Source organism: Anser brachyrhynchus, assembly GCF_964034855.1.
Source record: "Anser brachyrhynchus genome assembly, chromosome: 4".
Lineage (NCBI taxonomy): Eukaryota > Metazoa > Chordata > Aves > Anseriformes > Anatidae > Anser > Anser brachyrhynchus.
Genome location: NC_137698.1, coordinates 57,086,579 through 57,111,288, shown reverse-complemented (window position 1 = coordinate 57,111,288; position 24,710 = coordinate 57,086,579). Strand labels below are relative to the sequence as shown.

Genomic DNA, 24,710 nt, shown 5'->3' with positions numbered 1-24,710 from the left:
TATGCTTTGCAATATTGGCAATGGCTTGTCTTAAGCACCTGCTCATCATTCATAGTCACCAGCTGCACTTGCTATGATCTACTTTGCAGATAACTAGCAGGTGAAGAAGATGACTACTTATCAAATACACAGAATTTCACATTTTGCATATACAAATAAACAATACACAGTAAAATTGGGAGCTAGGAGAGGAAGATAGATCACCTTTTGCCTTCTTTATTTTCAATAAAATAAAGAGAAAAAAAATCACTATTTCAGAGGCTTGCAATCACCTATATAAAGTTTGAAAAGTGCTTTGCGCTGTTCCTTTTATCTTTTTAGGAATGAACACTCATGGCAATAACATAACATGAAGTATTGCAAGCAACTATAAAGAAAAGTCAATATTATAATTGAAAGGGAAGAAACTTAGCAGGGAAGCAATATCAAAGATGTAAGGCTTTAAATTATTAGTGCTTGAAGCATAGAAGTGATGCTGATCTGCAGACAGACATGTAGTTGAAAAGTACATTCCTCAGAATGTAATGGAAAGAAGAACTCGGTATCTGAGAGAAAATGAACATGCTGAACTAGTGCTTTTATTGTATGTCATCTAACCCTCAAACCGCTTACAGTTATTGCTATGTTTTTGCCTCATCCTCTGTCACATAAGTTCAAAGAACAGGACAGGTATGTTCCTATGGGTTGTTGCCAGAAGTTATACTTTTAGTCATCATTGCTTTCTAAAGGCAGTCTCAATCCATAAACTGATCTGATCTGAAATGACATGCCAAGTCACACATTTGTATCTGCAAAGCTACATTCTAAAAATTATGCTCTACAATCAACTAAAATTCCCACTTGAAAATAAATGTCTATAAACACAGCATTCATTAAATTATTATGATGATTATATACTGTATACTTAGTGTCTTTAAGTCACTAAGTAAAACCACTTGGGAGAAAAGGATAGACATCAATTTTCTATAAAGACTGAACTAAACTGCTTCTCACAGAAAAACAGTAAACAAACATAAGTTAGAACTACATAAATATTTTTAGTTAGTCATGATTTTGACTGGGATAGATTTAATTTTGTCTGCAGAGGCACATATGATGCTGTGGTTTGCATTTTTGATGAAACTAGTGGTGATAACATACCAATGCTTTAGTTGTTTGTTTGGTGTAACCACAATATATTATTATGTTGTTTAGCATGACGTCAGATGGTATGGAATACCACTTTGGCCAGTTCAGGTCAGCTGTCTTGGGTCTGTCCCCTCCCAGCTCCTGCTGCACCCCCAGCCTGCCTGCTGGCAGGACAGAGTGAGAAGCTGAAAAGTCCTTGGCTTAGTGTAAGCACTGCTTTGCAACAATTAAAACATCAGTGTGTTATCAACATTATTCTCATCCTAAATCCAAAACATAGCACCTTACCAGCTACTAGGAGGGAAATTAACTCTATCCTAGCTGAAACCGGGACATTGTTGCAGTGCTTGCACAGAGCCAAGGACCTTTCTGCTTCTGGTGCTGCCCTGCCAGCAAGGAGGCTGGGGGTGCACCAGGAGCTGGGAGAGGACACAGCCAGGACAGCTGACCCAAACTGACCAAAGAGATATCCCATATCATATGGTATCATGCTCACTAATAACAGGTGGGGGAAAGAGGGAGGAAGGATGGGGAATATTCAGAGTGATGGCACTTGTCTTCCTAAGAAACTTTTATGTGTGATGAGCCCTGCTTTGCTGGGAGTGCCTGAACACCTGCCTGCCAATGGGAAGTGGCAAGTTAATTCCTTGTTTTGCTTTGCCTGCATTCACATCATTTGCTTTACGTAGTATGCTGTCTTTATTTCAACCCATGAATTCTCATATTTCAACCTTTCTGTTTCTCTCTCCTATCCCACTTCAACAGGGCGGGAGAGCAGCTGTGTGTGGATAGCTCCCTGCTGGGGTTAACCAAAAAGTTGTTTGATTCCTTCAGTTTTCTAGTATTTTTCCAGCAAAGAGTAATCAATAAATAAGCAAAATCAAATATTTAATAATAATAATAATACAAGTATATAAGGTTTAAAATTTTCAAGTAAACTTTGATGTTTTTCCTAGTAGACCCATTGGATCAAAGACTTATTTTTAGGTATTCAGAATTCAGCACTATGTACAGAAAAATATTGGTAAAGTATTCACTGTACCTGTTCAGTGCTTCATTTATCTCTTAAAGGTGATATTTGTTCTTTTTCAGAGTTACAAGTGCTTTAACATATAATTGTGTAGCTCAGAACTACTTGTGAATCATTTTCTATTCAATTTTTAAACTCCTTTAATAAGTAATACGAACATAAGGAGCAAATGCAGGGCTGGCATAACAGTTTGGCATGACATCTGTTCCCATCCTGCAATTCATGTTGACAAGTATTGAGTTTTTTAATTTTTAGTAAAGTTACAGAACTACACTTGGAATTAACTTTGCATGACTACAGGGTGTTTCTTGTTTCTTTGTTTTGGTGGGTAGATTTAGTTTGGAAGGATTTCCCACTTTTTACTCAGTAGTAATTGTGGGGCCCACCACTGGTAAACAGTCAAAAAAAGAAACAGAGCAACACTTTTGTGACTTTAAGCAGTGTGCACGTGAATCAAACACATAAAGCTGTCTGGAGCCTGTAAGCACAAAACTGATGAGAACGACGATCATTGACCATCAATGAAATTAAACAGCAACAATTACAGCAGAGATTTACAAAGAGACTTTTGAAACAAAGAAGGGACAAGCCTGAAAAGAATTTTTAAAAATGCATGAAAATTGTAACCAAGGGGGAGAGCTTGCAGCGAGAACAGAGCTGCAGAGAGAACCTGCTTTGGTGTGCCAGAGTTTCCTCAGGGCATCATGGTCTCTGCCCTGGCCAGACAGAGCAGCCTCCCCATGGGATGCTGTGAGAAGGCTGCACCAGCCCCTAAAATGACAGTATGAGGAGCTGCACGTGGGGACCCATGCCATGAGGAGGGTATGTGGCCTCAAGAAGGGCTTTGTCATTAGCATGTCCATTAGCTGCTTATAGGGAGCAGCACAGGTACACATAAAGCCAGAGCACCCACTTCAACACAGGTGTGTGCAAGCAGGGGACAATGCAGTGCCCAGAGAGGGAGGGGTCTGCTTATAATTCACATGGCCTGTTGTGAGCGTGTATATATGTTGAGAGTGTATATATGCGTGTGAGTGTGTATATATGTTGAGAGTGTATATATATATATGTGTGTGTGTGTGTGCATGCATGTGTTGATCAGAACTTCTTAGGAGTATGCAAGGGCATTCAGAAATCTGTAGGTGATCTATAGCACTCCATAGCAACATTTCAGTTGTGGTTAGTCTGGTCTGTTAGTGAAATTGACCCTGAATGTGTAGTTCACTGACTCAGAGATAATTATGTGCCATTAATAAACAAACTGCTTAAATCCTGAATTGACTTAAACTATGTGAACTGAGTAGATTTTCCCTGCAATAGTAAGGAACAAAAATAATAAAAACATTTTACTATTTTCACAGATTAAGCAACAGTGGCCATAGAGAAAAATACTTTCTTTTCAGTCAGATACTTATCTTCTTTCAAAATGATTTTTTATTTTTTACTAGTAAGTATTGCATTGCTTAACCGAACAGCGTGAGAGGGTACATATTTAATAAGTTTGCTGCTTCTGTAGCAGCAACCTTGTTGTTTTCTATATAGCCACAAAACAAACATCAAGAATTTTTTTCGTAGAAGCTATGATAAAATTATTTTTCGTGATCCACTTTATCTTTGTACTGTCTTATATATGAGAACTCACTAGAGACAGCAGAGAAATATATTCTAAAAACAATGCTCATGAAAATTATTGACCCATGTAAAAATATTTCCAATTCATCAGAAGTTTACCAAACAATGCCCCATAATTACATTACATTTCTGGAGCTTTTACATGAGTTTTGAAGGGAGCATTACTATAGAAGTCACCCTTGAGAAAGAGAACCCCCAATTAATATTGTAAATCTTTCAAATAGGAGTGCATGAATAATAGATGAAACTTCATGTTGTGATCCTTTTGTTCTTCTGTGCACTGACTTATTACATCTGGACACTGTAGTCCACATATGGATCATCCACATATTGCAATCACGTTTGAAATTAATTTAGTTAAACTGCAGATACTGTGGAAGTATGTTTCAAATTTATCTTTTTGAATGTCTCATTATCACATAACATCTTTTACAGGCCTGTATGTCTCACGTCAGTGCCTGGTAAAAGCATGGAGAGGATGATCCTTGAAGTTATTGAAGCGCACCTGGGGGACAATGCAGTCATTGGTCCCAGCCAACATGGGTTCGTGAGGGGTAGGTCCTGCCTAACAAATTTGATTTCTTTTTATGATAAGATCACCCATCTAGTCGATAAAGGGAAACCAGCTGATGTGATCCTTTTGGACTTCAGCAAAGCTTGTGACACGGTTTCCCATAGGATCCTACTGGACAAAATGTCCAGCATACAGCTAAACAAAAACATCATACGATGGGTGAGCACTTGGCTGATGGGCAGGGCTCAAAGGGTTGTGGTAAATGGGGCCACGTCTGGCTGGCGGATGGTCACTAGTGGGGTCCCTCAAGGCTCCATTTTAGGGCCAGTCTTCTTCAATGTTTTTATAAATGATTTGGATGTAGGACTAGAAGGTGTTTTGAGCAAATTTGCTGATGACACCAAACTTGGAGGAGTTGTGGACTCGGATGAGGGTGGAAAGGCCTTGCAGAGAGATCTGGACAGATTGGAGAGCTGGGCGATCACCAACCACATGAAGTTTAACAAAAGCAAGTGCCGGGTCCTGCACCTGGGATGGGGCAACCCTGGCTACACGTACAGACTGGGCGACGAGACGCTGGACAGCAGCCCCGCAGAGAGGGATCTGGGGGTTGTGGTTGATAGAAAGTTGAATATGAGCCACCAGTGTGCCCTGGCAGCCAGGAGGGCCAACCGTATCCTGGGATGCATCAAGCATGGCATTGCTAGTCGGTCAAGGGATGTGACTGTCCCGCTCTACTCTGCGCTGGTGCAGCCTCACCTCGAGTACTGTGTGCAGTTCTGGGCACCACAGTACAAAAAGGACGTGAAACTGTTGGAGAGCGTCCAGAGGAGGGAGACGAAGATGGTGAAGGGCCTAGAGGGGAAGACATATGAGGAGCGGCTGAGGTCACTGGGCCTGTTCAGCCTGGAGAAGAGGAGGCTGAGGGGGGACCTCATCGCAGTCTACAACTTCCTCGTGAGGGGGAGTGGAGAGGCAGGTGACCTATTCTCCATTATCACCGGTGATAGGACCCGTGGGAACTGTGTCAAGCTGAGGCAGGGGAAGTTTAGGCTGGACATCAGGAAGAGGTTCTTCACCGAGAGGGTGGTTGCACACTGGAACAGGCCCCCCAGTGAAGTAGTCACTACACCAAGCCTGTCTGAATTTAAGAAGCGATTGGACTGTGCACTTAGTGACATGGTCTAAACTTTTGGGTAGACCTGTGTGGTGCCAGGAGTTGGACTTGATGATCCTTATGGGTCCCTTCCAACTCGGGATATTCTATGATTCTATGATCGTTAAATAAATGAATGAACAAAAAACTAGCCAAACAACAAAAAGTTAGATTTTTTTTATTATTATTATTTAAAATATGGCATAAAATGTAAAGTGCCATTTGTGATTATGTGTTCATTTTAAACAACAATGTGTTCAGGCTGAAATGAAACAGTTGCAAATAAAGATAGCTTTGTCTCTCAGCAATGCCTGTTCAGGACTGAATATCCACAACAGTTATTCTTAGAGCTTAACATCACTCTGTCAAGGTTTCCCTTTGTGCTAGTCTCATAAGAGGATTTGGAAAATTGTAGGATGCATTTCAGGTGCTTTCAGTGTTCAGAGCTATAAATTGTATACATAGTTATTGAACTTTCGCTGTGAATATTCAGCCTCATACAAGGAAAATATTTGTAGTTTACTGTGAGTATTGAAAAGAAACATTTAAGAGAAAGTACATACCTTACAACAAAGAACAGGCAATCATTTAAATTGGCAATTCAAAGGATTAAAATATCATCCCTTAAAAGAAAGGTACTTGGCAGTTACTATTTTATTTTACATAATAGAAGTTTAGTTTCAATTGAAACTTTCCTATTTGATGCAATTGCATACATTCAGTTAGGATGTCAGATTTGTCTTTGCTGAGTGATCCCTCCCTGGTGGCAGCAAAAGTACTCCAGCTCTCTCCTGGTCACAGAATCTTCCTCACTTTTGTTTTCTTCTTATTGGCTCCACTCATGCTGAGTTAGTCAGTGTGCTCAGGTATGGAAACCTACTTCTATTTCTGTCAGATGCAGCTGTGCCTCTGTGTACCTGATTCTAACGACACCTGAGCTTTCTGTTTGGACTGAAAATCCTGCTTTTTCTGAAGTGATCAGGGATGCAAATGAAAACAATCTCCAGCATCTGCTATGGTTTATTTTGTTTCTCACTCCCCAAACCAAGAAAAGATTTATTTTTTTTTTAATTGCTATTTCATCCTTTCATCTACATGGCAGTTTCACTTTAAAGATCACACCTCATGCGTTCCTTCAGGACTCAGCTGATTCCCTGACACAATCCATAGAGTACTGCCATACTGCATACTGTCTCCTTCCTTGCACCTGCAACTGCTTCTCCTCATCTTCTTTCCATACATAAATTCCTGGTCTCTGAGGAACTCTTCAGCTTTCAAGGAACTGTTCTTTCTTTGCCTAGTCCCGGCAGTCCTGATGAGGCTACATAGTTGTTCTAGATAGACATTTTTCTTCACTGGTTAGTTAATTTTACAAATTCCTGCCAGGCTGGAGTCAGAAAATGCTAATCTTTGTGTCCTCTCTGTCTTCACCATTTCTTGTTTGTTGTTTATTGTTGCAATGTTTTTCAAATATGAGGTCAAATTATATGAGGCTGAGATCTCATTTTCTGAATGAAAAAAAAGATAGTTAAGATTTTGTACTTCCTCATTTTTGATCTCCAAATTGTGGTACTTCCAAGGCTTAATTTTTAGAGAGTCTTAGTTTCATAGTCTCAGAAAATCAAGAGTATTAATCTGTCTTAACTTGAAAGACAAAATCTTCCGTGGCATTAAAAAAAAATAAATTGTGGAAGCACATGAGAGACCCAGTTCTAGGTGGACCTTAGGATGTTATTATGGTCATGGTCATAAGTAGTAGCTATAATTATAGTAACTTGGAGTTATGTTTTAAATTTTTGAGCAATGTAAAGACATTTTTTCATACCATGAAAAATTCTCTGAGCTGTTGGTAAATTTTTCTATCTTTTATCTTTCATATTGAACTCAGCTGTGGCATATGATGTGGTCAAGGTCAAGTGTCATAACTGATTTCTGAGGATGAGAATTTGTGAAGAGTAAAAGAGAAAAGAAAACAGAAGAAAGGTTCAGCAGTTTTCAGTTATTCCTAATTTATTACTTATTTACTGAAGAAGAATATGTTACAATTTACAATAATAATCAAATAATGTATGGATACAGGAAGGGAGAAAGGAAAGATTTGCTACTATTTATTAAAGGGAAAATGTATTTTTAAAGTTATATTTTAAGAAATTTAATGAATAAATTCACAGAAATACTTTCCAGTTGTAAATATTTGTATACAATACATATCTGGGCTGCAAAGTGATATTTCTTACTTAAATAAATAAATAAATAAATAAATAAAATCTAGATAACATGATGTGAAGACAGAAGTGATTCACCTACCACAGTACAGCTGGTTGAAGATTAATGAGTTGTTTCTTTGGATTCAAGCTTTCCACTTGTTTCAGGTACATATTAGTGGTGCAATTAATTTTATAACACTAGGGTTTTGTCATCCAGAATTTCCTGTGGAATTCTGTTATGATAAGTATTCCTTAATTAAACCTTTAAAAATGTCACCAATGTTGCATACTACAGCTGAAATATAAAAACACCTCTGAGATCCAAAATAGCTTTACTGTTCAGTGAGGCAAGTATAGGATACAAAGATAGCCTCTAGGCTGAAGATTTTTAAGTCTTTTTGGCTGTTGCAAATATTTAGTGAAGATTTTTATTTATTTATTTACTTATTTTGACTATGAAAGATTAGGCATATATGGATTATCAAAGTATAACAAAGTAACAGTCCATGCAGCCCATCATCTCATATTCTTGGTGTTGGCCACTGTAACATAATTTAGACAATTTTAGCTGATAAATAAGCAAAGGACTATTCCTGTGTATACTGCAGTATTCTCTGGAGGTGGGGAAGGAAACTTAATTCCCCAGCTGATAATGCTCCAATGTGCAAGTTGCATATATTATTCTTAAATATAAAAACACTAAATCTTATCAAAGTTTATGATCTTAACAGATCACAGATGTTATAATAATTTTCTGCTTCATCCAGAGAGGGAAAAATAAGAATATTCTTATCTCTCTTTCGTTTTTTTTCTATTTCAGAATCTGATTACAGTGCTTAAATAGTAAGTACCACCATATTAAAGGGTTCATTTTAATAGTTTTTATTTTAAATAGTTTATCTTAATGATGTTCTCCTTTGGATGGAAGAGCATCAGCCCAATAAGTAGCTGAATTCGTTCTTGTTCTAACAACCATCTACTTAAATGTTTGGTAACATGTCAAAGATAAGATACTGACTGTCAGAGATAAAAGTTCTGTACAACCTACCTCATTTTGCACTCAAAACAAGTTTGTTGCATGTCTTGCATGATGGGAGAGAGGTCTTTCCTAGCTCACCTACAACAAATGTTTACTACTAATTAACCTATTGTGTGCTATAAATTGGCACACAATTTATATGAGGTATAGAAGTGTTGTGCTTTCCATGTAGAAGAGAAACTACATCTATACACTGTACTCAACTCATAGAAACAAATGTATTGCTTTTTGTTGTTTTTTTTTTCCTTTGTCTCCCAGCAGAACTTTCAGAATAAGCTATTTCCCAGACTCATTGCTTCAAGTATCTGGGCAATAAACTTGTATCTTGCAATTCATTGTCATCAAATATTTGGGAGGTAAGTAGGTAAGCAGCAATAGATTCCTGAGAGGTTGGTACAACTTTGTTGTGGCTTGAGCTTAGGAAAAAAAGAGGGTTTATAATCTTTGGAAAAGAGGGCGGGCCACTCAGGAGGACTATAAGGATGTTGCGAGGCTGTGCAGGGACAAAATTAGAAAGGCCAAAGCTCATCTGGAGCTCAATCTGGCTACTGCCGTTAAAGATAACAAAAAACGTTTTTACAAATACATCAACACAAAAAGGAGGACTAAGGAGAATCTCCATCCTTTGCTGGATGTGTGGGGAAACTTAGTTACAAGAGATGAGGAAAAGGCTGAGGTTCTTAATGCCTTCTTTGCCTCAGTCTTTAGCGGCAAAACCAGTTGTTCTCTAGATACCCAGTACCCTGAGCTGGTGGAAGGGGATGGGGAGCAGGATGTGGCCCTCACTATCCACGAGAAAATGGTTGGCGACCTGCTACAGCACTTGGATGTACGCAAGTCGAAGGGGCCAGATGGGATCCAACCGAGGGTACTGAGAGAACTGGCGGAGGAGCTGGCCAAGCCGCTTCCCATCATTTATCGATAGTCCTGGTTATCAGGAGAGGTCCCAGTCGACTGGTGGCTAGCAAACGTGACGCCCATCTACAAGAAGGGCCGGAAGGTAGACCTGGGGAACTATAGGCCTGTTACTTTGACCTCAGTGCCAGGGAAACTCATGGAGCAGATTATCTTGAGTGTCATCACGCGGCACTTGCAGGGCAACCAGGCGATCAGGCCCAGTCAGCATGGGTTTATGAAAGGCAGGTCCTGCTTGACAAACCTGATCTCCTTCTACGACAAAGTGACACGCTTAGTGGATGAGGGAAAGGCTGTGGATGTGGTCTACCTTGATTTCAGTAAGGCTTTTGACACCATTTCCCACAATATTCTCCTCAAGAAGCTGGCTGCTCGTGGCTTGGACTGGCATACGCTTCGTTGGGTTAAAAACTGGCTGGGTAGCTGGGCCCAAAGAGTTGTGACGAATGGAGTCAAAACCAATTGGTTGCCAGTCACTAGTGGGAGTCCCCCAGGGCTCAGTACTGGGGTCAGTCCTCTTTAATATCTTTATCGATGATCTGGATGAGGGGATTGAGTGCATCCTCAGTAAGTTTGCAGATGACACCAAGCTAAGTGCATGTGTCGATCTGCTCGAGGGTAGGAAGGCTCTGCTGGAGGATCTGGATAGGCTGGACCAATGGGCTGAGGCCAACTGTATGAAGTTCAACAAGGCCAAGTGCCGGGTCCTGCACGTGGGGCACAACAACCCCAAGCAGAGCTACAGGCTGGGAGATGAGTGGTTGGAAAGCTGCCTGGCCGAGAAGGACCTGGGAGTATTGGTTGATAGTCAGCTGAATATGAGCCAGCAGTGTGCTTGGGTGCCCAGGCTGCCCAGGGAAGTGGTTGAGTCACCATCCCTGGAGGTCTTTAAAAGACGTTTAGATGTAGAGCTTAGTGATATGGTTTAGTGGAGGACTTGTTAGTGTTAGGTGAGAGGTTGGACTCGGTGATCTTGGAGGTCTCTTCCAACCTAGACGATTCTGTGATTCTGTGAGAGTTTTTCCCTCAGCAGCATTGCTTTGGGCAAAAAAGAACTGTGATGGATAGTAGAAAATCTTCTCTCATTACTTTATAATGTAATAGCTCATTACTAAACTGAGAAAGGTTCTAATTAAAACCAGTGGGATTCTTGGCATGTTTGTTATTTGCATAATGCAGGGCATCAACTGAAAATGAATTTTGAGCCTTAAAAGATATTTTGACCTATATTTTTTATTAGTTTTTGCTCCTTTTTTTTTGTTGTTGTTTTGTTTTGTTCTGTTACTTTGTGCCTTTTTTTCTTTTTTTTTTTTTTTCCCACTTAGAAATCTGTGGGGTCAGCCTTTTCTACCAATTATATTTCCATAGCTGATCTGAATACTAACCACTTTGTCAATTTCTGTAGCAGCTTATAATGAATGAGTATCGTGAATTACTTACCAGAGCTTGGGTAGTTCTCACTTCATAAATGAATAGTACAAGAAAAGTGATCAGTAATTTGTCTCGTTATATAGACAGAAATTTGATAAATAGGCAACCAATTAATGAAATATGTGTTACTTTTTGAAAACGTCGATAACAGTCATAACACAGGAAGTAGATTTATGTGATGGCTACTTTGGAATAACAAAAGCAAACAAACAAACAAACACTACAAAACATGGTATAAGGCTTTAAAACTTAGTATCTAATATATGGTTGTCTTGTTAAGGGGACTTAGCAGAGTCAAACATTTATCTGTTTCAGAGCCCTGCTAAGGACTTTCACTGAGACAGTTTCACAAAGTTGAACATATTTAATAAGCTGACAGATATAACAGCTTCAGAATTGCCATTGAGAAATACACTTACTGCAATAGCACTAATATATGATAATAGTGCTAGCAAAATGCTATCCTAGGTATTCCTCACCAAAAGGTGAAGTCATAGAGCTTACAAAGAAGATGTCCCTGTCTTGGTGGAGGAGAAGGAGCACAGCTCGTCAACTGGCTCTTCTAGGTTTACAATTACTTTTTTTACAATTTAGTCATCATCTTCGTAGCCCTCCTCTGGACCCGCTCTAACAGATCCAGATCCTTCTTGTGCTTGAGGCCCCAGACCTGGATACAGTACTCCAAATGAGGCTTCACAAGGGCAGAGTAGAGGGGGACAGTCACCTCCCTCGACCTGTTGGCCACCCATCTGGATATGCAGCCCAGGATGCAGTTGGCCTTCTAGGATGCAAGCATGCACTGACAGCTCATATCAAGGTTTTTATTCGCCCAAACTCTCAAGTCCTTCTCTGCAGGGCTGCTCTCAATAGGTTCTTCTCCCAGTCCGTACTCGTGTCTGGGATTGCTCTGACCTAGGTGCAGTACCTTGCACTTGGACTTGATGAACCTCATTTAGTTCACATGGAACCACTTCTCAAGCTTTTCAGGTCCCTTTGGATGTCATCCCTTCCTTCTGTGGTATCAACTGCGCCACTCAGCTTGGTGTGATCTGCAAACTTGCTGAGGGTGCACTTGATCCCGCTATGTTATTGATAAATATATTAAACATTACCTGTCCCAGGACATACCTCTGAGGGACACTACTCATCGCTGGCCTCCACCTGGACATAGAATCATTGACCACCGCTCATATTTTGTGCCTTCCGCAATAGGGTAAATTTCCTGGTATAGACCTTGATCAGAAAGATGAACTTTTTTTTTTTTTTGGTATATTTTTATCACAAATTATCCATCTACCCTGGATTTGCAGATTTTTTATTTTTATTTTTTTAAGAGTTGATTTGTAATGTAAAATGATAAGAGAAGGGCAAAACCTTCATCTTCTGACCATGAAGATATCTTGGCCATTTATTTTAAGGAGGTTTAACTAAATTTAACTGGCAAGTTCAGTGTGTGGTAGATGGGCTAGTACACATCACAATTCCTTAAAACAAAGCAAATAATTAATATTATTATAAAGTGCACAAAAATGTAGGAAAAGCAGGAAAAATATGTGATTGCATGCAAAATAGATACATACTTATCGAGATTGAGAGAGGTGATCCTTTACTTCTATTTCTGAACTGGTGAGGCCACACTTGGAATGTTGTGTCCATTTCTGGGCTCCCCAGTACAAGAGAGACACGGGCATACTGGTGAGAGTCCAGTGCAGATGATGAAGGGATTGGAGCACCTCACCTGTGAGGAAAGGCTGAGAGAGCTGGGACGGTTCAGCCTGTAGAAGAGAAGGCTCAGATGGCATCTCATCAATGTATATGAATAAAAATACAAATACCTGAAAGGAAAGTGCCAGGCTTAGAAGAAGAAGCAAAGGGCACATGCTAAAATGCAGGAGGTTCCCTCTGAATATCAGGAAACACTTTACTGTGCAGATGACTGAGTACAGTCACAGGTTGCCAAAAGAGGCTGCAGAGTCTCTCCCTCTACAGAGAGATGCATTCAACAGACATCTGGACATGGACCTTGGCAACTGGCTCTAGGTGGCCATGCTTCAGCATGAAAATTTGGCCAGATGACCTCCAGAGATCTTTTCTAACCTCAACCATTCTATGATTCTGTGAAGTGAATGAAGTAATATAGAATCTAAGAGATTTTCTTGCTTCATCATTTTTAATCAGTCTTTTGTGACTGTACAAATGTTCTCATAGTAATAATTTGTGATATCACATGTAAAGGTTTACAGCTTCACTGGGAAATATGTTGTGCAGGAAGATCAACTGGAAAAACAGAAATTTGACACAAATATGCTTAACATGCTAATTAAAATAGAAAAGAAAAATTGAAAAATATTAAATATGTTGTACTTAATTTTATGCTTTCCAAGGATTTCTTTTTGTTTGACTCATACATTCATGATTTCAGTCTTTACAAAGTAACCTCAGTTACAAATATGTGCCTATCTATTGTAATAAAGAGTAAGAAATGGTGATCTATATATGGAAAATCTAAGCTTTAGCATTTTTTTGCTAACCAAAATGGCTAACTCCACAGAGTTTGATGCATTGTCATCTCTAACTGAGAAACACAAAGACTGACAATGTGATACAATTTTCTGAAGATTATAGACAGAGAAAGAGTATATGACCTCTTACAGTGATCTGCTGATATCTCATTCCTTAAAGAGTTAAAATGTCTGGTATTTTCTATTGTCATCTCTCAGACTTCATCTCTTTGTTGAAAAGACTGATTAATAAGTATTTTAAGTTCTCTTTATAACATTTCAGTGGATACACTGGAGACCAAAATATTTAAATATATTCAGAGGAATATTTTTGTAATGGAAATCATTCCATGAATGACTTTTTTTTATACCAAATTCAATTTAAAACATGAAAGTCATTGTATTCTTACCTTGGTTTGAAGCTATGCTTGTAGGTGTGCGTAACTTCAGTTCCACTAGGCACTGACAGTTACATGGATATGATAAGCTCCCCAGGCTTACTATTTTATAGACTGTTTTTTTAGACAGTTAAGAAAGTTTTTAACAAACCTGTTCTTTTCACATTTTTAATTAATAGGTTTGATAATTTCCAACCCAATAATATCACTAGAAAAAGTGGAAGTAAAAGATGTGTTTAGATTATTCCTTAATATTATAATGAATAATTTCTAAATTGTAAGAAAGATAACTTACCATTTCTTAGATTCACTCTTTATGGGACTGGGTCCTAATGCATTTCACAAAATATAATAATCAGGATACGAAAACTAAAAGCCTTAATGTCAAGAAGATCTGAAGCCAATAGATTCTTGTGCTCTTATGCTGTTTAGATGATACTCTTTCTATTCTTGACCTTGTATTAGTTTTGAAGGGGAACAGATAGTTTATGTAATCTCTACTGGTAGGGTGGTTTACCTTTTGTTTTTATTTTCCCTTCTATATTACACTAATTTAGATCAGCAGGTATATTTATGGGAATATTTATAATATGAAAGATCAGTGTCCCTCCATGAAAATATAATTTCCAGAAGAGCATGAGTGAGGTAAGGGGGTAGATGTCCTTCTTAAAAGAAGTTAGGCATGAGGTCCATAATTCCTACAAAATTATTACTTGGGTTTCTCCACTCATTCTCCCAATTCAGTTGGGTCAGGGTGAATAGTTATTCGGAATTTTAAAAGAGACTTGAAAAGTCCTGTGTAGATCATTTTAAGAAATAATATCTAACCTAAAAAAGAAACAAAAACAAAAACAAAACATAATAGTAATTTCATACCACGTTTATTTCACATCAGATTGTCTATGAGATGAACTTAACTCTCATGTTAAACTCCTATGTTTAAAATATATTTAGATAGCATTTAGTATTTTTGTGAGCTGATTTTCTTTACAACACAAGAGTTCTAATAACCCCTCAAGTAAACCGTAAAAGTAATTTAATGCAATTTTAGCTGTATTCAGCTGTGCAGATACATCTTGATTAAAGTTATTGTTGGCCTACATATAATCACAAGTTGTTTTTTTTTTTCTTCTCTATTTTTTTTTTAAGTTAAGTATCAGTTGCATTATTTTGATCAGCTTACACTTTAGATACATGTCACCACTTAGTGTCCTACTTCCTTAGATTTTATTTACAAATCTGTTATTCAGAGAGGACAATCACAAAGAAATTCTGCTAATTCTATGAAACATCAGTACATTACAATATAGTAAATGAAAGGCTATTATGTTTCAGATTGGTCTGTACACAAGCTCCCAAAGGAAATTGGTAGCTGAATTGATTATAATTTGTGTGGAATTGACTGTACATGCATGTTAAGCAATTTTCTAGAAAATGACACAAAATTGGAACATCACCATAGCAATATCATATTGTACACAATTGTAACTAAATATTGTAGACTTAAATAGAAACTTGTTTGATATGTATCATGTTCTGTAAAATCCAGCCTTATTGAAATGATTTTTATAAACAGTACAAATGTTTATGCTAAACATTTTGAAGAGTTTGCTAGGAATGTAAAAAAATTTTCTAATTTCAAGTGCATGTTTATTGACAGAACTTAAAGATAATGTGTTTGAGGGCAGTAGCAAAGATGAGGTGATTTTTATTCTTGTTCTCCCCCAGAAATATGGTGCCTTTCCTCCATATCTCTACAGAACATTGGAGTGCTGCATGCAGATGCAAGGACCCAGCATTTCATGACCAGCTGCAGGATCTTAGCAAAGCACTTCAAGTAAAATTTATGAAAAAGTTCATTCATCTCCCATGATCTAGCATACAGAAGACTTTTTAAAGTCAGTATTTTGCTTCTTTCCATTAAAATAATCTTAAATAGGAGCTTTTCCATCATCCCAAAATAGAAATTCAACAATACTTCAGCTCACTCCAAACCATCTGTTTACACTCCTTTCTATGACAAACTTCTTAGCGATTTGCATTTTGCCCAAGCTGTCAGTTTAGCCTTTGCCGATTTTAAATAACATCCCACGATTGTGGTAGTTCTTTTCAGTCATAGTGCTAGAATAAATTTTAAACAAAAGAAGGAATGGCTCAAGATAGCTGTATAGATATGTGAAAGTAAGCTAAAAATTATGTAGAAAACAATCAGTGAACACAAAATATGTTATTTGACATGTTTTAAAAAATTGTACCATGAACAATATACGGATTATACAATGCAAATATAGATACTTATTTGTAATACAATTTTGCCATGTAAAATATGCTAGAGGTAGCCTCCCCACAACATGGATTTATATTTTTTCATTGCTTGTTAGTCAAAGTGCTTCATTAAAATTGTGACCAAGATATGACTCTGAATTGATCACCATCTAATAATAGATTAAAATGTCTTTTGTTTAAAATTAAATTGTTGTTGTTGTTGTAGTTTTGTCCTTATTTCTCAGGGGTTTATACTATCTCAAAACAACAACAACAAAACACAAAAAGCAAGCAAACAACAACAACAAAACAGTAAGATATAAGAAGAGCTTATACTCTTTTTTTTTTCTTCCTTTTTTTTTTTTAAAACATGTTCATCCTCTTGACTTCAGAAATAGTGGAGTCTGTTGCACTCATTTTCAGTGTCATTAATGTACACTTATGCACAGTGTGAAGAGAGAACAGTACTTGAAAGAAAACAAACAAACAAAACTGGAAGAAGTATAAATGACCATATAAATGATCTGGAATTCATGAATGTTTTGGTGTTCCTTTAACACGGAATAGGTCTCTTACTGATCATTTAAAAGGAGCTGGTTGCTGACCAGACTTGATATTGCTGATGTAAAGATCTCTTAAAACGGTGTTGATATCACAGGGCTCTTAAATATAGGAAGTTGTGCCCAGAAATATTTAGCTTTATAACTAAATTTGAAAATTGACAAACTTGAATGGATTTATAATGTAATCAAATATGTTCTTCCATTCATGTTCCATCTACCATCTGTTGTCTAATGTAGTTTAAGGATTACAGAATTAGTTTGACATATTTGGCTATATTCATTTAAAAAACAAATCGTTAAGAAATGAAGGATTCCCTTCCCTTCCCTTCCCTTCCCTTCCCTTCCCTTCCCTTCCCTTCCCTTCCCTTCCCTTCCCTTCCCTTCCCTTCCCTTCCCTTCCCTTCCCTTCCCTTCCCTTCCCTTCCCTTCCCTTCCCTTCCCTTCCCTTCCCTTCCCTTCCCTTCCCTTCCCTTCCCTTCCCTTCCCTTCCCTTCCCTTCCCTTCCCTGCCCTGCCCTGCCCTGCCCTGCCCTGCCCTGCCCTGCCCTGCCCTGCCCTGCCCTGCCCTTCCCACAAAACAAAATAAATTAAAAACAACAACAAAAAAAAAAAACACCAACAACTAATCATAAATAGTTTGGAATTGTTAGCTCTAGCAAGTAGAGTCATTTCTCGTGCAGAACAGATTGGCAGAGGCAATGCATAGTTTCATTACATTGTCTTACCAGTGTGTTTTTGATCTCAAAAAGTACCCATTTTAGGGAATGAGCTCACTCCATTTCTATTGATGATTATTTTTGTCCATTTTTGGTTTTGCTAATGTAGGTGGTTTTCATTGTGTTGGTTGTTTAAGGAAAACAAGATTAATAAAGGATACATCAACCAATATTTAAAATAAAGTAATTGGTTTCAGTGCTGTTATTTCACACTTCAACAGAACAAAGAGACAGCTTAAAAACATACTTTGTGGAAAAAAAATACTTTGAGAAATAAGTAAAGAAATTCCATTGTACATCTAGTTATCAGTTTTAAAATGTTCAACAGGCTGTTTTCTCTTCTACATTTGTAGATAGAGATAATATCTTTTATTAAATCAGCTGTCATGATTAAAAAATCAGACAAACTTTCAGTCTCTCAAGCCTTTCTTCAGATCTGAAAGAAAAGCTCTCTGAAGGATTAATAGCAGCTTTCAAATTGACTCAAAAGTTGAAAACCATTAATTACAGTTTAGATATGTAACAATTAAATTAGCTACCAAATGGTCTTCATTCATTTGAAGGTCTTTTGACCAAAGGTTATGCACAGAAAGACCATTATTCTGAATTAATTCATATATTTAAATTATACATTTTTCAACCTACCTTTGAAGAAAAAGTATTTGAAAGAAAAGGAATTTGGGTACATACTCTAATTGATATGTGTTTAACTAACTTCTGAACAATTACTCTTAGTTTTATTTGAAAAGTGCTTCATTTCTTGCACGTGAAGAAGAGCTATTGTGTTGAATGTATACATATATAAATATTCATCTCTACTAGCTGATATAATAAAATAAATCCCTTCTATTTAGAAAGTTGTTTTAAGAAGGAAATAACATAACAAAAATATACTGAAAATCCCTCTGTTTCTGTCAGAGTTTGAAGCGGGGATTGTTAAACTCCAGTAATGGTTGTACTCGCTCCCAGTGTTATTGATTCTTTCACATGAAGAAGAGTTAGTGAAGTAAAACTATAAGAGGTGCTGAAAGAAGATCCATCCACAACAGAAGGCTGGGAAGAAGCAAATAGTTCAGCATAGGAAATGCAGAAACTTTGTGCCTTTTTGTTGTTTTCTACAGATATTCCAGTGGTATCTTTTTTATCTATTGTTTGTTGTCAGCATTTCATGATATGGTTAGCAAATTACAAATGAAATGAGAAATAACTTAATATAGAGTAAGCAAAACAAACTCTAGAAGTGAACACTAACTAAAAAAAAAAAAAAATGAAAATAAGCAAAAGAAATGAAAAACAAATATCACAGATTGAGAAACCAAAAGTCATTATAAACAAGATGTTAAAGACAAATAAATACAATAACAATATTCTTCCAGAAACCTAGAGTCATGTCACATAATTTGTGTGGTAAGTTACAATCATCATTTATCTTCATAACATTAATATAACTTTGATCTGGTCAGTAAAAATGAGATAAGTATCACTTGAAAATGAAAGTGATTTTTTTTTCATTATTTTTTTAAATACTTTTTATCCAGATGTTATTTACTTAGGTCTATTTTTCTGGCATCCAGGTCTGAAACTTCAAGATGAGAGTCAGTTTGGCCATTAAACTCAGGTAACAAACAGATACCCCAGCTACTGCTGGACTTAGTTTGAATGGTTATATTTGCCATGTGCATTAAACACTTTTTTTTTCCTTTTTTTTCCTTTTTTTTCCCTAGGTTTCAGTAAACAACAACAACAACAACAAAGTCATTTTCCTTAATGTGAGAACTTGCTTGTGAAACAGAGAAAACAGTTCAAAGGTTCAAATTCAGCTGAAGATTTTTAAAGGGTTTGTAATATGGCAAAATATTTGATGCTAATAAGCTACAGTCCTCATCAAGTTTCGTTCCTGGCCAATGTAAACACTTCCTAATTTTACAATGACTTTTATAGATTAGGAATTCTTTTATTTCAGTCAGTTTGTTTAGTTAGACTTGATTTTAATCTTTTGTACACTAAAAGACTGTGGAAACAGACTCAAGAATGTTCATTAAAGATAAAAACAACAAAGAGTTGTTTCAAAACAGGATATTTAACAGGAACTCTATATGTCTATTATGTCTGTCAGAACTTTTCTGCAATAATTTTGAATTGAGAAAGCTGGACTCATTACCTTTGTAATTTTGTTGCTTAATTAAAACATTCCACTAGAATTGCTCAAGGGATGAATCCTTATTTTTTGTTAGTAGACTAGATTTTCACTTAACTTTAATAGTGAAAGTAGAAAACTATTGGGATTTCTAGTCTGATATGGTAGAGAGTTTACATTTGCTTGAAGCATTTAGGGCATGAGGTTTTCCAAAATACAAAACAAGTTACTATAAAATGTTAAGGACAAGATTGCTGCTATAACCAGGTTCTATATGACATTCCCATAATACACTGAGTTTAATAAATGAAAGTATTACAGACTTTCAAAAACTAAATTAATAATCTCTAGTTTGTATCATTCTTGGTGTATGAGTAAACAACTACATAGAGTAATGTCAAAATATCTTGCCTCCTGCTCAAATTTAGATTTTTCTGATCAGAAAAATGTGGGCTTCTGAAGGTCTAACATCTTTACTTTGTATGAAGTACTAGAAAGAGACTTATAATAGATTATTGAATTCATGACATATAATTGAAACTGCCAACAATCAGGAAAATATGGATTAATTATTCTGATTATACAATTTCAGCACTGCTCCTTCTTTTAAGACTCATCTGAATGGAGAATAACGCACTACAGATCTTTCTCTGAATGGTGACCACAGTATATGTATACAATAGAAAGTGAATATTATATTTTATTTTTAGGGTAGTGTTTTTAACATGACTCCGACAGAATTCTGGTTTAAGAACTTAAATAAGAGTGGCCATAGCTTTATGGGCTAATTTCCTTTGAAGACAGCTGTTACTAACCTGACAAAAGGATTTTGAACTGGTTTCTATTTCTTCTTCCAAAGTATAATGTAAGTGAAATACAAATGTGCCAGATAACCAATATAATAAAAGTTATCACTTGGATAAATTTTGAAAAAAGCAAAATTATGAATCATTGAGGTGATGTAATGATTTTTTAAACAATAGTTGCTAGGTAAAAAAAAGAAATCAAATAGGTTTTATGAATGTATTGATTAAAGCTTAGTTTTTATGAGTATTTAAATGTATTTTTCTCCTCAAAATATTCATATTTTGAATATATCACTTGAGTTTAGTTGACATTATTAATATGCAGCCTTCCTACCTGAAGCACTTTATGTATGCAATTTACGGCATCTGGATCTTTTAATTAAATTTTTTGAAGTTTGTAATTTTTTTGGATTCAAGTCTGTGTCAGTGATCTGGAAGTCATCATTTACAGTGTACACACAATTAGTCAGCTCATTGAATATGGAAAAGTCATTTTGAAAGTTAAAATACAGGTCACCTATTTATAAAATAAATAAATAAGCAAATAAAACAGAAACAAAAAAAATTATTTTGCCTTTGACTTGCTGATGTAGCAGCCCTTCCTACATTTTGTGTCTAACATTAATGCAGGGAAAGTTAACAAGTTTACATCACATCCTGAAAATGGTAGTGTGTGCACATCTATGTATGTATACATATGCATATATATATATAAATTATTGAATTTTAAATTGAATTTTTATTGAAAAACAAAACAAAACAAAACATAAAACCTCGCCTTTCATGTGGCCTAGATGGACAGCAGGGATGAAAGAGAGAAAAGGAGACCTATTGAGCAACAGTCCAGGTGAGCCACAATCACATAACTTTACTTTTCCAATTTTTCATTCAATTCAGTGAAGTGATAAAAAGCAAGAAAAATGTACTGAATGTACATGAAACCATATGGTATTTCTAATATTTCAAGCCAAAGGACAGGGAATTCTTAGGATAAAGCTTATGTCTATTTTTCTTAGAGAGACTTAGCCTTATATATTATATATATAAATTTATTTATATTTCTATATGTCTAATCTATCTATAGGACGTTATTGTTATATTAATTCAAAATACATTTTCTGTATCACAGACTATTAAGGCTCTGATCCACAAATGGATACCAGAAACTAACACCACATAATCTTAAAAGTGAATAAATAAACCAACAATTGTAATAATACTAGTAGAACTTAAGCCAAAGCTCTGAATCATATTATGAAGGCCCCAGAATATTTATGGCATTTTAAAAAAATTCTCGAAGATACTGAGCACTTAGGAAACTGTGTTTGTATTTGTTTTCTACTGCTGAAGTGAGAAGCCGTGCTGTCTAACCCTATTCAGTGAAATAGATTTGTCATGTCATCAGAATTGTTACATCTTTTATCTCAACTTCGTATTTTGTATACCTAAGCATGCATTTTTGAGAGGAAGAATTGGTAATGTGGTTAGACTGTGTTTCATTTACCATCTAATCATCAGAATAGCTGTCAAAAAGACTGATGACATGTAATCAAATCAGAAAAGAAAATACTAATTTCTGTTAGAGGCAGTTGAATTTCAGTGGTGGTGGCAAAAGACATAATTATTGCAAATATTTTAGTGAGTTTTCCTTTGTTTCATTTTCTACCAGTTGTGATGTCAATGAACATCTAGTCCTGCAAAGCTTCACATGTAAGAATAGTACTCATTGCTTTTAAATTAATTGCTCAGATGATAAAACTATCAACAAGAGGAAGGTTTGTGGGATCAAATCAATACCTATGGTTTCATTTCTGTTTCATAATCTGTCAGGAAACATACCTCCTGCTGGCTTTGTGAAACTCAGTTTTAAATTTTACTTTTATTTTTATTTTTTAAAGTGAGAAGACTGAGTTTTGCAGTCATTTGAATTTTCTTAAATATTATTTTTAATTTCTTTTTTTGTTTCTGCTTCCTTCTTATTCTTAAATGAATTGTAATATTGAAATATCAGAGTTCAAATATCAGTGATATTTCACGTTTTAATTCCAAGTAAGGAAAAATATTGCATAAAAACATTATAGAAACATATAGAAAGAGGCTAGTAGCTAAAAAAAATATCCTTTAGCAACAATACAAAGTCACTAAACAGATAGCAGTAGGCGTGAATGTCAAATATTTCAGAAGGCTATTTTTCTTATTCTATCCTGTCTTCATTAAGTTAAATAAATCAATTTATTGTATTAAAAAATATTCAATTTATTGTATTAAAAGAGAAACAATTTTCCAAAGATTTTCCATACAAACTCAAGCATGCTTAAAGCCCCCACTGATTTTTTTCTGAAGATCTGACAGCATCCTTCTGACACTCCCTATTCCATTTTGAGATGGAAAACAATATAGGAAACAAGGTTTTGAGTTTTTGTTGTTGTTGTTATTTTTTTCCAAAGCTCAAAACATTCAGATTATGTAGATGTATAAGTTTTGTGTTTTTTAGTGTGCTTGAATTCAATAGAGTTATGCTGATTCATATCAACTGAAGACTTTAAGAGTTTGGCACTCCGATATTCTTCTTGCTTAGGAAATAACATCTAAACTTTTAATTCTCTACAGTAGTATGAATAACATGCTGTACTTTCATGAACATATGAATATATTTTTGAGTCATAGAATTAATTTCTTCACAAATCCATCAAAATTAAAAATATATGCAGTCATGCAACTACTTATGTCTTTGAAAAGGATTTATTTTCTTCCTACTTTAAATGAAAGAGATAAAACTCAAGAAACTGAATAACAGTCTGTGATCTGATCCCAGTCATCTCAGAATAATTACAGGTCTGTTATGCTCAGCAGGAGAAAAAGTGCAAGTCAATATACTTTTTTAAACTCTGAATTATAAAAAAGATTTATGATTGCAAAACTAAATATTCTGCTGCTAATAAAAGGATATCTAAAACAGATTAAGGGAAATATAAGTAATTTCAAATTAGTATACTTTTGTCTATTGTGAGTTCGGTTATATTTTTCATAATTTTATGTACACAGTTAGCTATAATGACCTTTATTCTTTCTCAGACTGCTAGAAAACTTCAGACACAGCTAATCTCATTTCTCATGTTAGGTTTGAACCAAAGTAGCTTGCAAAATCATTATTATTCTCTGATATAAGTAAAATACTAATGCCTTTCTTTTTCTAAATATTATCAATACCATTAATACAGCTGATTAAATCAAATGTCTTATCTCTTTACCAGCCAATAGTTTAGTTATTAATCTCCTCCCATTCTCAATTTCTGCTTCCAGGACTTTTTTTTTGGAAGGCGATCAGTCTCTACAGTTTGGCCACAATCAGCTTGAGGACTGAGGATAAGATGAACCCCATTTATTAAGGAATGACTTGTGAACCAACTTGGTTTCCCATTTTAGAGGAACACAAGAGGATCATACCAGTTGTTTCTGACTATCTAGCTCAATTGGTCGCACACTGGAACAGGCTCCCCAGTGAAGTAGTCACTGCACCAAGCCTGTCTGAATTTAAGAAGCGATTGGACTGTGCTCTTAGTCACGTGGTATAAAATGTTGGGTAGACCTGTGCAGTGCCAGGAGTTGGACTTGATGATCCTTACGGGTCCCTTCCAACTCAGGATATTCTATGATTCTATGATTCAATTCAAGATATGCAACTACAACTAGTTTTTTTTTTTCTTTTTTCTTTTTTTCTTCTTGCCTGTGTACACTGCCCCTTCAGTTCCTGTTTCATCATAGCCTTCCTGATTATTTTTTTTAATTATGTATATTTGTTTGGTTCTTTTTTTCTAGGCCTGCCCAACCTTTGTTACTGACTTGGTCTTACCACTCACCAGAACCACTCAATTCTGCTTCCCAGCTTTGATTACAGCTAAGATGCTCTGCTTTGATTACAGCTAAGATGCTCTGTCTATACTCTGTTTTTTATGTTCATTGGTTCTGAGGGCAATTATTACAGACATTACTGGGATGGATGGAGAAGGTCAAAAATTAGAAGTCCAAATGTAATAATCAGTGTCCTGATTAGTAGAAGAGGTGTGATTTAAATCTGTACCCCCAGTTCATAGACAGAGGAATTAAAAATAATAATAATAAATCTGGGTTTTGCATGGTTTCTTTGTCACATTTAATGATAGCACCTGTTCTGTCAGTCCAGAATTATTTTGATCATCCCATAGATTGCAAGATTATGCAGGTCTGTGAGTGTCCATAAATCATATGACTGTCTGTAGGTGATCCTGCTTGG

The 24,710-nt window shown here is 36.0% G+C and overlaps 1 protein-coding gene and 1 long non-coding RNA gene across 3 annotated transcripts in view; one reads left to right on the top strand and one right to left on the bottom strand.

The window, feature by feature from the left end:
* The window catches only part of LOC308193833 (uncharacterized protein), a 568,958-nt gene that overhangs the window by 24,906 nt on the left and 519,342 nt on the right, over positions 1 to 24,710 (bottom strand). Inside the window, exon 17 of the mRNA XM_080588912.1 lies at positions 12,633 to 12,827. The gene's annotated coding sequence lies outside the window, so the exon portion shown is untranslated. The remainder of the gene's footprint in view (positions 1 to 12,632; positions 12,828 to 24,710) is intronic.
* Positions 6,145 to 17,593, top strand: LOC308193841. 2 transcript variants are annotated; one of them, XR_013949997.1, is made up of 5 exons: positions 6,145 to 6,818; positions 7,733 to 7,832; positions 8,488 to 8,510; positions 8,968 to 9,062; positions 15,680 to 17,593. It is a non-coding gene; the product is annotated as an uncharacterized lncRNA (long non-coding RNA). The 2 variants fall into 2 exon arrangements; XR_013949998.1 differs by having other exon boundaries at positions 8,965 to 9,062.